Raw genomic sequence first — 10,514 nt, forward strand, 5'->3', positions numbered from 1 at the left:
CTTCATGATTAAAAATCTTGTTTGAAGCAGCAAGCCATCTAATCCTTATTTACCTTCTTTTGAAAAAAAAGTAGGTTGATACCTCTTTCAGTAGATGATTGATTGATATTTCAGTTTCATTGAGTTTAAAAAAAATTGATTCCACCATTGGTTAATTTACAATATTGACCAATCGACAATCACAAATTTTAATAACTAAATTACAAAAACCGGTTCAAAACTTTATTAGTTTTGAAACAATTAAATTCTAATATTAAACATATGTACTAGTTAATTCCTCGTTGGTAATTAATTTATTGCCTTAGTGAAATTAACGCTGAATTTTATATACACAAAATAAATAATAACTTAGCTTCTAAAATTCAAATGTAAAAATGTGTGCATTATTTCCCAATTAATAAAAGATATCCACCTATTTTTCATTCAAATTAATTTCCCACTTAATATTATTTAGGCCTAATAAGCTTAAACTATCAAATTAAGAGGTTTCTTAATTTTACAAAATTATTACAATCTAACATGCAAAAACCCAAGGCTTAAAAACATTTTACTTTTATATTAAAAGCTGCAAAAGAATTGACCAATAAACAGTAAGTAAAATTACGTAATGAAAGAGGAAGTGACGTACATTTGGTTTGGATAAAGGTTTGGCGGGAGATCCAAATGTCGATTTGGATTTGGGTTAGAGAATACGGTTTTAAGCGCCCTATCCAAATGGAGCCGATCCAAACGTTTAGATTTGGATCATCGTCCAAATGATTTAGATTTTTAGAGAATAGGCTCCCTGATGTCTTAAATATGAAACTGGTCCCGGAACCAGTGACCCTTCCCCTATTTAATTCTACAGGGCCGGTAGGCCCTTGTAGATATGACTTGACACCCTTTTGTAAGGTTAAAGCAAAATTCACATGCTTTTACTAAATTTCCTATGGAGATTAACATGGGGTTTTTCGTGATTTACCCCCACCGCGCACAGAAAAACTACAGCGAAGTTACTTTTCGGAATACTCTTGAATTAACAATTAAGTATTCAAGGTGTGCTATCGGCTAGTTTAATTTAAATCAATTAACTCTAAGTATGTTAATTTTAGTTAATTCTGAAAGTACGTCAAAAATTACTTTTGGGTCAGACTATCTAGCAGTAGACGCTGACAAATTACTTTGGTATTTCATCCGAGCTTGAGCACCTTTATATATATTTTTTAATTAACTGTAGCACCCTTAATAAGAAATACGTCGTTATCAGGTCGAATTTTCGTCTAGAAAAGTAATTCAGGTAAATAATTGCAGTTAACAGAGGTTTTTATATCATTTAAAGTAAGTTTTTGGAACGTTCTTTACGGCCAAGGCTTAATTTGTATTTTAGTTTGTCAATGTAATATAGTCTTTATAGTGTCTTTCCCAGGGCCGGAAATAAGAAAATTTTCTTATAGGACATGTGTCCACTGACCCCCTGCTTGACTGGAAAATTTATAGGACATTGTCCACTGGAGTGTGTAAAAATTGTATCGCACCTCCATAGTCAAGCTATCAAAACTTCGGGAAATTCATTGGTCAAACTGTCCAGTGACCCCCTTAGTTTTTTACAAAATTATGGGACATTTTAAAATTTTATTGGACAATGTCCAGTGTCCTGTGCTTATTTCCGGCCCTGGTCTTTCCCCTTTAAAGATAAAAAAGCTAATTTCCAGCTCTGTATTATAAAAATACGCAGTCTGCTTCGTTTTCTGCTACCAACAAATATAGCAGGTATACAGGGTTTCATTATTTGTTAATCTCACTAAAATGCTACTAATTGTGAAGATGTGTGATATATTTCCTTAAACTAAACCAATGTAGAGGAATTTCCATGTTTACATCAGCACAGATTCTCTCAACGTAACCACGTTGGAAACGATTCGTTAAAACAATTTTTTTCCTGGTGAAACAGTCCGTATATGATATTACGTTTTATAAATTATTTGTTACCAAGAGTGGATTGTTTAATTTAGAAATATAAGTAACAGTGGTGCTGGTTAATCCAGGAGAACATTGTCTTTACGTTTAGTCAAATAAATTCCATGTGCAGATTTTTTCAACGTAAACAGAGGGTTGCGTTCGCTATTTCCACAGTCCTTATTGCCGTTTGTTTATATGTCAGAATTGCTATGAATTGTTTAGGTATTTGATTTAATTTCTGGTATTTAAGCGAAACTATGGAATCACATCATTCATTAAAATTGTAACCTTTGTAGTGATCCCTTGTAGCGGGCTCCCCGGTACAACATATTTAATTGTTAATCTTCACGTTACCGCAAATTTAGCACGGGGCATGATAAAAATTGAACGCAATGCATTGGAACTAATCAAAAACTCATCTAAACATTAAAATTAAGGTTAATAATTTTTTGAAGCTCAATTATAGCTAAATCAATACTGCCAAACCACAATCCTTCATTAATTTCAACATAATTAAGTATAATTAGGGTGAATTTAAACATAAAATATACATATTTTGGATAAAAACACGAATAAATTTTAAATGGACTACTTAATTAATATTTAAACTGTATAGCTGTTGATAAAGCCTCGTATTTCTATTTCACACTTAATCAAGATAAACCTTTAATTAAACTTAATTAGGATAAACCTTTAAATTATACTTAATTAGGATAAACCTTTAATCATACTTAATTCGGATAAACCTTTAATTAAACTTAATCCGGATAAACCTTTAATTAAACTTAATCCGGATAAACCTTTAATTAAACTTAATCCGGATAAACCTTTAATTAAACTTAATCCGGATAAACCTTTAAACTAAACTTAATCGAGATAAGCCTTTGAACTAAACTTAATCGAGATAAGCCTTTAAACTAAACTTAATCGAGATAAACCTTTGAACTAAACTTAATCGAGATAAGCCTTTAAACTAAACTTAATCGAGATAAGCCTTTAAACTAAACTTAATCGAGATAAGCCTTTAAACTAAACTTAATCGAGATAAACCTTTAAACTAAACTTAATCGAGATAAACCTTTGAACTAAACTTAATCGAGATAAACCTTTGAACTAAACTTAATCGAGATAAACCTTTAAACTAAACTTAATCGAGATAAACCTTTAAACTAAACTTAATCGAGATAAAACTTTAAACTAAACTTAATCGAGATAAGCCTTTAAACTAAACTTAATCGAGATAAGCCTTTAAACTAAACTTAATCGAGATAAGCCTTTAAACTAAACTTAATCGAGATAAACCTTTGAACTAAACTTAATCGAGATAAGCCTTTAAACTAAACTTAATCGAGATAAGCCTTTAAACTAAACTTAATCGAGATAAGCCTTTAAACTAAACTTAATCGAGATAAACCTTTAAACTAAACTTAATCGAGATAAACCTTTAAACTAAACTTAATCGAGATAAACCTTTGAACTAAACTTAATCGAGATAAACCTTTAAACTAAACTTAATCGAGATAAACCTTTAAACTAAACTTAATCGAGATAAACCTTTAAACTAAACTTAATCGAGATAAACCTTTAAACTAAACTTAATCGAGATAAGCCTTTAAACTAAACTTAATCGAGATAAGCCTTTAAACTAAACTTAATCGAGATAAGCCTTTAAACTAAACTTAATCGAGATAAGCCTTTAAACTAAACTTAATCGAGATAAGCCTTTAAACTAAACTTAATCGAGATAAACCTTTAAACTAAACTTAATCGAGATAAGCCTTTAAACTAAACTTAATCGAGATAAGCCTTTAAACTAAACTTAATCGAGATAAGCCTTTAAACTAAACTTAATCGAGATAAACCTTTAAACTAATTTTAATCGAGATAAGCCTTTAAACTAAACTTAATCGAGATAAGCCTTTAAACTAAACTTAATCGAGATAAACCTTTAAACTAAACTTAATCGAGATAAACCTTTGAACTAAACTTAATCGAGATAAACCTTTGAACTAAACTTAATCGAGATAAGCCTTTAAACTAAACTTAATCGAGATAAGCCTTTAAACTAAACTTAATCGAGATAAGCCTTTAAACTAAACTTAATCGAGATAAACCTTTGAACTAAACTTAATCGAGATAAGCCTTTAAACTAAACTTAATCGAGATAAGCCTTTAAACTAAACTTAATCGAGATAAGCCTTTAAACTAAACTTAATCGAGATAAGCCTTTAAACTAAACTTAATCGAGATAAGCCTTTAAACTAAACTTAATCGAGATAAGCCTTTAAACTAAACTTAATCGAGATAAACCTTTAAACTAAACTTAATCGAGATAAGCCTTTAAACTAAACTTAATCGAGATAAGCCTTTAAACTAAACTTAATCGAGATAAGCCTTTAAACTAAACTTAATCGAGATAAACCTTTAAACTAATTTTAATCGAGATAAGCCTTTAAACTAAACTTAATCGAGATAAACCTTTGAACTAAACTTAATCGAGATAAGCCTTTAAACTAAACTTAATCGAGATAAACCTTTGAACTAAACTTAATCGAGATAAACCTTTAAACTAAACTTAATCGAGATAAACCTTTAAACTAAACTTAATCGAGATAAACCTTTAAACTAAACTTAATCGAGATAAACCTTTAAACTAAACTTAATCGAGATAAGCCTTTAAACTAAACTTAATCGAGATAAGCCTTTAAACTAAACTTAATCGAGATAAGCCTTTAAACTAAACTTAATCGAGATAAGCCTTTAAACTAAACTTAATCGAGATAAACCTTTAAACTAAACTTAATCGAGATAAGCCTTTAAACTAAACTTAATCGAGATAAGCCTTTAAACTAAACTTAATCGAGATAAGCCTTTAAACTAAACTTAATCGAGATAAACCTTTAAACTAATTTTAATCGAGATAAGCCTTTAAACTAAACTTAATCGAGATAAGCCTTTAAACTAAACTTAATCGAGATAAACCTTTAAACTAAACTTAATCGAGATAAACCTTTGAACTAAACTTAATCGAGATAAACCTTTGAACTAAACTTAATCGAGATAAACCTTTGAACTAAACTTAATCGAGATAAACCTTTGAACTAAACTTAATCGAGATAAACCTTTAAACTAAACTTAATCGAGATAAACCTTTAAACTAAACTTAATCGAGATAAACCTTTAAACTAAACTTAATCGAGATAAACCTTTAAACTAAACTTAATCGAGATAAGCCTTTAAACTAAACTTAATCGAGATAAACCTTTAAACTAAACTTAATCGAGATAAGCCTTTAAACTAAACTTAATCGAGATAAGCCTTTAAACTAAACTTAATCGAGATAAGCCTTTAAACTAAACTTAATCGAGATAAGCCTTTAAACTAAACTTAATCGAGATAAGCCTTTAAACTAAACTTAATCGAGATAAGCCTTTAAACTAAACTTAATCGAGATAAGCCTTTAAACTAAACTTAATCGAGATAAACCTTTAAACTAATTTTAATCGAGATAAGCCTTTAAACTAAACTTAATCGAGATAAGCCTTTAAATTAGACTTAATCGAGATAAGCCTTTAAACTAAACTTAATCGAGATAAGCCTTTAAATTAGACTTAATCGAGATAAGCCTTTAAACTAAACTTAATCGAGATAAGCCTTTAAACTAAACTTAATCGAGATAAGCCTTTAAACTAAACTTAATCGAGATAAGCCTTTAAACTAAACTTAATCGAGGTAAGCCTTTAAACTAAACTTAATCGAGATAAGCCTTTAAACTAAACTTAATCGAGATAAGCCTTTAAACTAAACTTAATCGAGATAAGCCTTTAAATTAGACTTAATCGAGATAAGCCTTTAAACTAAACTTAATCGAGATAAGCCTTTAAACTAAACTTAATCGAGGTAAGCCTTTAAACTAAACTTAATCGAGGTAAGCCTTTAAACTAAACTTAATCGAGGTAAGCCTTTAAACTAAACTTAATCGAGATAAGCCTTTAAACTAAACTTAATCGAGATAAGCCTTTAAACTAAACTTAATCGAGATAAGCCTTTAAACTAAACTTAATCGAGATAAGCCTTTAAACTAAACTTAATCGAGATAAGCCTTTAAACTAAACTTAATCGAGATAAGCCTTTAAATTAGACTTAATCGAGATAAGCCTTTAAACTAAACTTAATCGAGATAAGCCTTTAGATTAGACTTAATCGAGATAAGCCTTTAAACTAAACTTAATCGAGATAAGCCTTTAAACTAAGCTTAATCGAGATAAGCCTTTAAACTAAGCTTAATCGAGATAAGCCTTTAAACTAAGCTTAATCGAGATAAACCTTTAAACTTAAGTAAAATTAAGGTGAAATTAACCCAAAACACGATTGTTTTTGTTAAATTCATGGATACCTTATAAAATTAAAATTAAAACTACACTTATCTTTCACCCAGTCTCAATTTTCCTATTTAGGAGCACTTAAGTCCATATTTAGACCCATTTCAAGTGCATATTTAGACCCATTTCAAGTCGATATTTAGACCCATTTCAAGTCGATATTTAGACCCATTTCAAGTCCATATTTAGACCCATTTCAAGTGCATATTTAGACCCATTTCAAGTGCATATTTAGACCCATTTCAAGTCCATATTTAGACCCATTTCAAGTGCATATTTAGACCCATTTCAAGTCGATATTTAGACCCATTTCAAGTCCATATTTAGACCCATTTCAAGTCCATATTTAGACCCATTTCAAGTGCATATTTAGACCCATTTCAAGTCGATATTTAGACCCATTTCAAGTCGATATTTAGACCCATTTCAAGTCGATATGTAGACCCATTTCAAGTCGATATGTAGACCCATTTCAAGTCGATATGTAGACCCATTTCAAGTCGATATTTAGACCCATTTCAAGTCGATATTTAGACCCATTTCAAGTCGATATTTAGACCCATTTCAAGTCGATATTTAGACCCTTTTCAAGTCGATATTTAGACCCATTTCAAGTCGATATTTAGACCCATTTCAAGTCGATATTTAGACCCATTTCAAGTCGATATTTAGACCCATTTCAAGTCGATATTTAGACCCATTTCAAGTCGATATTTAGACCCATTTCAAGTCGATATTTAGACCCATTTCAAGTCGATATTTAGACCCATTTCAAGTCGATATTTAGACCCATTTCAAGTCGATATTTAGACCCATTTCAAGTCGATATTTAGACCCATTTCAAGTCGATATTTAGACCCATTTCAAGTCCATATTTAGACCCATTTCAAGTCCATATTTAGACCCATTTCAAGTGCATATTTAGACCCATTTCAAGTGCATATTTAGACCCATTTCAAGTCGATATTTAGACCCATTTCAAGTCGATATTTAGACCCATTTCAAGTCGATATGTAGACCCATTTCAAGTCGATATGTAGACCCATTTCAAGTCGATATGTAGACCCATTTCAAGTCGATATGTAGACCCATTTCAAGTCGATATTTAGACCCATTTCAAGTCGATATTTAGACCCATTTCAAGTCGATATTTAGACCCATTTCAAGTCGATATTTAGACCCTTTTCAAGTCGATATTTAGACCCATTTCAAGTCGATATTTAGACCCATTTCAAGTCGATATTTAGACCCATTTCAAGTCGATATTTAGACCCATTTCAAGTCGATATTTAGACCCATTTCAAGTCGATATTTAGACCCATTTCAAGTCGATATTTAGACCCATTTCAAGTCGAAATTTAGACCCATTTCAAGTCGATATTTAGACCCATTTCAAGTCGATATTTAGACCCATTTCAAGTCGATATTTAGACCCATTTCAAGTCGATATTTAGACCCATTTCAAGTCGATATTTAGACCCATTTCAAGTCGATATTTAGACCCATTTCAAGTCGATATTTAGACCCATTTCAAGTCGATATTTAGACCCATTTCAAGTCGATATTTAGACCCATTTCAAGTCGATATTTAGACCCATTTCAAGTCGATATTTAGACCCATTTCAAGTCGATATTTAGACCCATTTCAAGTCGATATTTAGACCCATTTCAAGTCGATATTTAGACCCATTTCAAGTCGATATTTAGACCCATTTCAAGTCGATATTTAGACCCATTTCAAGTCGATATTTAGACCCATTTCAAGTCGATATTTAGACCCATTTCAAGTCGATATTTAGACCCATTTCAAGTCGATATTTAGACCCATTTCAAGTCGATATTTAGACCCATTTCAAGTCGATATTTAGACCCATTTCAAGTCGATATTTAGACCCATTTCAAGTCGATATTTAGACCCATTTCAAGTCGATATTTAGACCCATTTCAAGTCGATATTTAGACCCATTTCAAGTCGATATTTAGACCCATTTCAAGTCGATATTTAGACCCATTTCAAGTCGATATTTAGACCCATTTCAAGTCGATATTTAGACCCATTTCAAGTCGATATTTAGACCCATTTCAAGTCGATATTTAGACCCATTTCAAGTCGATATTTAGACCCATTTCAAGTCGATATTTAGACCCATTTCAAGTCGATATTTAGACCCATTTCAAGTCCATATTTACCCCCATTTCATGTCCATATTTACCCCCATTTCATGTCCATATTTACCCCCATTTCATGTCCCAATTTACCCCCATTTCATGTCCATATTTACACCCATTTCATGTCCATATTTACACCCATTTCATGTCCATATTTACACCCATTTCCTGTCCCAATTTACCCCCATTTCATGTCCCAATTTACCCCCATTTCATGTCCCAATTTACCCCCATTTCATGTCCCAATTTACCCCCATTTCATGTCCATATTTACACCCATTTCATGTCCCAATTTAAAACCCCTATTAATCTCATATCAAACCCCTGTTCACCCCATTTCAGGACCATGCGCCTGATTTACAGGAATATTTATAGTCTTGTTCAGTGGGACTTCACTACCTTTCCTATTGTGTTTGTACACGTTGAAGGCTCTCTTATTATATCAATCCTGACTGAACACGATTTTAAGTAAAAAAGTTAATGCCGTTAAAATTATCCAAATGAACTCTTTTGGGCAACAACTAATGTAATGGAGTCAGATTGGTTTTAATAATGAGCATGTTTTACTTTTTAAAACATCACTTAAAAACCTTTCTGAGGCCTGTATGCACAATTTTTTAGAAATACATGCTTATTGGAAAATATTTCATGGCATAAGAATTTTATTTTTATTTTACATACCGAGATTAATATTAGGTCATTACTAATCAACTCGGGCCTTTTCCAAAAAATCGGTTATTTTTCAAGGTCCCTCAACAAAAAACGTTGAAAATATTGCTTGTTTTATAGGTCGGGTTAGGTAAGGCATATGCTAGTTAGGTTACGTGTCATTGAGACACAAATTTCAAGCATTGTACCTCTTAATAGTAGACGTATTTATCCTATAAATGTTATAAATTTAATAAAAAAAAGTTCAATAATAACAAACGTTTTATCGTTGACAGCGTTTAAAAATAAAAATATTTGCTTTTAATAATATGTGGTTTTTCATAGGCACTATATTACGTTAGAAAATTATTTTTGGGAACTCATTCTATGTTCAAACTTCGTTTAAGTTCGTTACAGTGTTACGTAATTTGACTTAAAAATTAAAATAAGCGAATCGCTTTATAACGGTGCATTTCTGCGATTTAAAAATATTTCATTCTTCTAAACTATAAATTTTGCTTAATGTTTTACAAAATAGATGGGATTATTGCTCATTTTACATAACCACTCAAGTTACTCAGATGTTAACGGGCGTAGATAGAATTTTAATTTAAGCCAAGATGTTTGTCCCATTAGACCAAATCCAAAACCGCCAAATTGCGGTAGTTTTCAGCCGAGTTGGAATTTGGTAGTAAGGCAGGCAAGCGGTTAATTACCATAGTACAATTAACTTGAAATGGGTCAATAGGGCCTTAAAACGGGGGAAATAAGGTCTTTAAATGGCTAAACAGGTCTTTAAATGGGTAAACAGGGACTTGAAATGGTGTATTGACCGGTTTGTTTTACACCATAAACGTGGTGCTAAATATGGAAAAAATAAATATTTAACAACATTTCACTTCACTTGGTTTAATAATGTGACAGAGGTAGCGTACTTTTTCCATACTTTTAACACCATTAAACTAAGTAATATTAGAAGTTCAACAGATTGCCTAACAAAGATGTTAAAAACCACTGTAAATGGTGCATAAATGCCTAATATTTCCTTAATACTTGCAAATAATTTTAGCAAATGGCGTGAATTGATCATAAAAATGGGGTTAAAGTACACCCTAAATGATGTCTTTTTGGCACCGGAAAAAACAGCATATATGGTGTTTGAATGCACCGTTATATTTTAGAGTGCAAATGTATGACGGTGAAGCAAACATGATTATTCAAAATTTAATTACATTAAGACTGAAGTGACAGATATTATAAAAAACCGTCTTGGTTTGGACCAAGGCCGAAAAAACAAACGATATGTGTGGGGTTTATCAATTGACTGAAGTTTCAGATATTGAAATTTTTTTTTCTAGTTATTTTTATCCACTCAAT

The 10,514-nt window shown here is 31.2% G+C and overlaps 1 long non-coding RNA gene across 5 annotated transcripts; it reads left to right on the forward strand.

The window, feature by feature from the left end:
• The first annotated feature begins 833 nt into the window (after positions 1-833).
• LOC149668096 (uncharacterized) lies at positions 834-9,133 on the forward strand. Of its 5 annotated transcripts, XR_016367954.1 has the most exons (4): positions 834-1,276; positions 1,672-1,749; positions 1,840-1,929; positions 1,992-2,533. It is a non-coding gene; the product is annotated as an uncharacterized LOC149668096 (long non-coding RNA). The 5 variants fall into 5 exon arrangements; XR_016367955.1 differs by adding an exon at positions 8,832-9,133 and having other exon boundaries at positions 1,672-2,375; XR_016367953.1 differs by having other exon boundaries at positions 1,840-2,533.
• Positions 9,134-10,514: the final 1,381 nt, after the last annotated feature.

The sequence above is a fragment of the Phalangium opilio genome, unplaced genomic scaffold, assembly GCF_054372755.1.
Source record: "Phalangium opilio isolate 3A_F unplaced genomic scaffold, DU_Popi_V2 ptg000056l_1, whole genome shotgun sequence".
Classification (NCBI taxonomy): Eukaryota; Metazoa; Arthropoda; class Arachnida; order Opiliones; family Phalangiidae; genus Phalangium; species Phalangium opilio.